The sequence below is a fragment of the Vidua macroura genome, chromosome 3 (assembly GCF_024509145.1).
Source record: "Vidua macroura isolate BioBank_ID:100142 chromosome 3, ASM2450914v1, whole genome shotgun sequence".
NCBI lineage: Eukaryota > Metazoa > Chordata > Aves > Passeriformes > Viduidae > Vidua > Vidua macroura.
The window spans coordinates 30,264,292-30,267,923 of record NC_071573.1 but is presented as its reverse complement, the minus strand read 5'-3'; the positions used below and the strand labels follow the sequence as shown (position 1 = coordinate 30,267,923).

The 3,632-nt window shown below is 42.2% G+C and overlaps 1 long non-coding RNA gene across 1 annotated transcript; it reads left to right on the top strand.

Annotated features, from left to right (window-relative positions):
* The first annotated feature begins 618 nt into the window (after window positions 1-618).
* Window positions 619-2,575, top strand: LOC128804496 (uncharacterized). Its single transcript, XR_008436093.1, has 2 exons — window positions 619-703; window positions 2,413-2,575. It is a non-coding gene; the product is annotated as an uncharacterized LOC128804496 (long non-coding RNA).
* The last annotated feature ends 1,057 nt before the right edge of the window (window positions 2,576-3,632 follow it).

Here is a 3,632-nt window from a genome sequence, read left to right as displayed (position 1 = left end):
CAAATGAATACATCTTCACAGGACCAGCACCTAAATTCCTGCGATTCTTCTAACAGTGCAATTACTTTTCACATTTGATTTTAACAATGTTAGTTCCCAATTCAATTAACATCGCCACTATTTTCTCTTGACAATTTCATGGCAAGCCTATAGGGATCCCATTAAAATGTCATTATATTGCTGCTGTGTTGTAAGACTTCAGTGGGAAAACAATTTCAGTGCAAGTCTACAGAGATCTTGTTATGAAGCTGTTAGAATGTAAAATGCAAATGGCATCAATTATTTCAGTGTGAGCCTGTGGAGTCCCAATCCTGATGTCATCATGACATGAATTTGAAAAGAAAAACTCTTCTAATCTTCATGTATGAAGACACCACAATGATGTGAGAATTAAGGGAAAAAAAGAAAGACAGAAAGGGACAAAATGCTTTTAATTCATTGCTACAGTGATGTGAGACAAAAAGAGAATTTATAGGTCATGTATAATAATTACTGGGTGACTGTGGCAACCCTAGTCCTGAGCCTTCCATATATACAGTCCTCTAATCCTATAAGCAGAGGGTTTACACAACTACAGTATAGTGACAGGGAGTATTTTTATGTCCCTTCAAGGAAAGGATCCATTCCTGCTGCACATATTTTGAGCAGAATGTAGTTTCCCACAGCTTCCCCATGAAACACATAAGTACTCTTTAAATCCCTGGTAAGTCTTATCATGCCTGTACACTTCATCTGTGTAATTCTCTAGAAATAATTAGAAGAGAAGGATCACCAAGCCCTGAGGGTGGATCCCCACTGTGTGCTACGGGCAGCTCCAAAGCTGCCTTGATACCAGGCGCATCAGTCACGCAGACAACAAACCCGTGAAGGGAAGCTCAGATGTAGCTCAAATGTGCCCTGTGGAGCTCATCTGACATTGGTCCTCCCAGCACATGTACAGAGGGGGGCTTGGCTCCCTGGACGCTGCCTGCACGGAAGATGCCTGGATGGTCACTTGGTTGCCCTAAACCCTGCAGTTCCCTAGTGCGGCAGAGAAAGCCACAGGGCCTCCCTGAGCAAGGCTGGGAGATGGCTGAGCATACAGCGCTGGGTCATTACAGTCTGAGTGAGTGAAGGCAGCAGGATTAGCCCCAAAGACAAGCATTTGGTGTGGTTGTTTGAGCAGAGGGGGTGCAGTCAAAGACAGAACAGCGCAGAAAATGATATGAATAAGTGTAAGATGTGACTGAGTACAGTATCTAGAATGCATCTTTCCATGCTGTGCCAAGCACAGATTTTTTGGTTTGTAGAGCCTGCATCCCCATATTTTTGTGCAGATATACTCACCTCCATTTGCCAAAGGTCTACAAGAAGTAGAACAAAAGTAATGGTCTTGTACTAAACTCCAAAAAAGTGATCCAGGTTTTCAGTCAAGCTCTTTGGATTTTGATCCAAACTCACCTGGTCAATGATAGGTTACAAAAAATACTCATTTTGTTGGTATGGGCCAAGGATGTTGATGACTGCAACCAACTCTTCTGCCACAAAAAATATGAGTCTGAAAGGACAGCACCTATTTTAAATTAATGATTGCTTTTCCAGAAAATTGTCATCATTGTCACCATCACCCCTGACCAGATCCAGGACCATCAAGGGCTTCAGTACATACCTAGGAATCCAGAACTGAGGGAGAAATGGGATTTCCTCTTTTCCTTCTTCTTCTTTTTCTTTCCTAAAGACATATTTGACTGTTCACAACTGTAGATCAAATGAGCTCTATAAAGCTCTTCAGAAACACAGGACTGCTGAATGGCAAATCTCATAACTACCCTAGGAGAGTTGATCTGACCATATCCAATGTGACATTCTGTGTGCCTCCATGTACTCAGGATGGCATTTCCCAGGAGACACAGCAGCAGCACCACGTATGGCATGGCACCCGCAGAAGTCCATCATAAATAATTCTGTAGTTCTACAGTGCTTTCAACACAAAAACACTGAGTTAAAGGAGCTGCAATTGTCTTATGTTTCTTGACATCTGTGCAGTGAATCAAGCCTCCAACTTTGTTTATTCTTGCCCTGAAGCCAGGTATATTCTCTGCAAGCAGAATTTTTTTTTTTTGTTTTTTTTTTTTTTTTTTTTTTTTTTTTTTTTTGTAAGGATGCATAGTTACCAGAAGTGTTTCTACCTCACCTGAGCATGACACTGGTATAATCTATCTACAGAATCACTGCCAGAAGTCTCAGAAAGGAATGACAGTATGGAGACTGGATAGTTAAATACTCATTTTAACTACTTACTAAAGTGTGAAAAGGAAAGTATTATGGTAACACCTCAGCATCTTTCTGCTGCTATTGCCAAATCATTGCAAGGCTGTGGTATGTTATGCAGGCTGCTACAGTTCATCAATGCTCAGAAATCTTTATTTGCAGCTCATCCACCTGGGTAGCACTGGACTAGAGTACCTGTTGGGAGTTTTGTCCTCACACTGCTGAGATGCACTGAAGATAGCTGGTGGCTTGACAGCAAGATTAGAAGATTTTTACATTCTCTTTTCTGAGCCACATATGAGTCAACAAATGTATGATATCCTCTGGTTTTAGAGTGGCTGGTGTTATCGGAGTCTCCCCAGCTGAGCAGCTCTTGCAGTTGGCGTCAGATGCTATAGCTGTGAGTTACTCCCAAGAGTCACATCTCATGGACGGACTTTGTTACTTATATTTGCTCTAGCCTAGCCTTTGTGGATAGACAGAGCTCAGGAGGGTCTGCATCCTGGCTGACTTCTTTCTGCACTGCAAATAATACGGGCTTATTGAAACATTCATAATCTGTATAATCAGGACAGAAGATGAATATGAACAGATTTACTCATAAAATTTCTCTCTCTCCTACTTCTGTACTCCCAGACCTCCTCTGTGAACAGCCTCTTCTGCAATGTATTTTGCTATTCTGGATCTGTTCCAAGACAGAAAGCAGAAGAGCACCAACACTGCTCAGGATTAGCTGAGTTTAAAAGCAAATATCTGAAAAACAAAACTCAGGCAACCTAAATTGTATCTGAAACCAGTTTGGTTTACCAGAGGTTATTTAGCCTAAATCAGTTCAGCCATCTCCTCCCTCTTTTAGTTCCAATGTTTATTTTGCACAGAAATTAATAGAGATGGTAAGTGATAACTCTTTGCAAGACCTTTACAAATGAACCAACATCCCAAATTTGCACTGCCCAGGGATGGTATTGCAAGTTCAGCTTTCACAAAAATGTCTGCAGAGCATGGTGGCTTGTGGAGCCCGTGTGAAATTCATCAGGCTGAAGTGGGTCTAATGAGAATCAGATAAAAGGCCAGTTAAGAGGTGCCCTGGCTCTGGATAGCTGGCTGCCAACAGCCACTTTTGCCACAGAATAGAAGAAATAAGGCTAGAGGAATGGCCAGAGGGCACAGAGGGAAGGCAGCAGAAGAAGAAAATTAGAGATGGATGTCAAGGCACAAGATGGAACAAATCTACGGAGTGATACACTTCCTGCTCCTGTCAAGCAGAAAAGGATAATATCCCAGATGCTTCCCTTCCCACGGGGGTGGTTATCCCTGTTGTCTATTCCTAGAAACCTCCTTCCTCTCTCCCCCTTTCCCTGTCATCAAGAAGCACAAGTTCT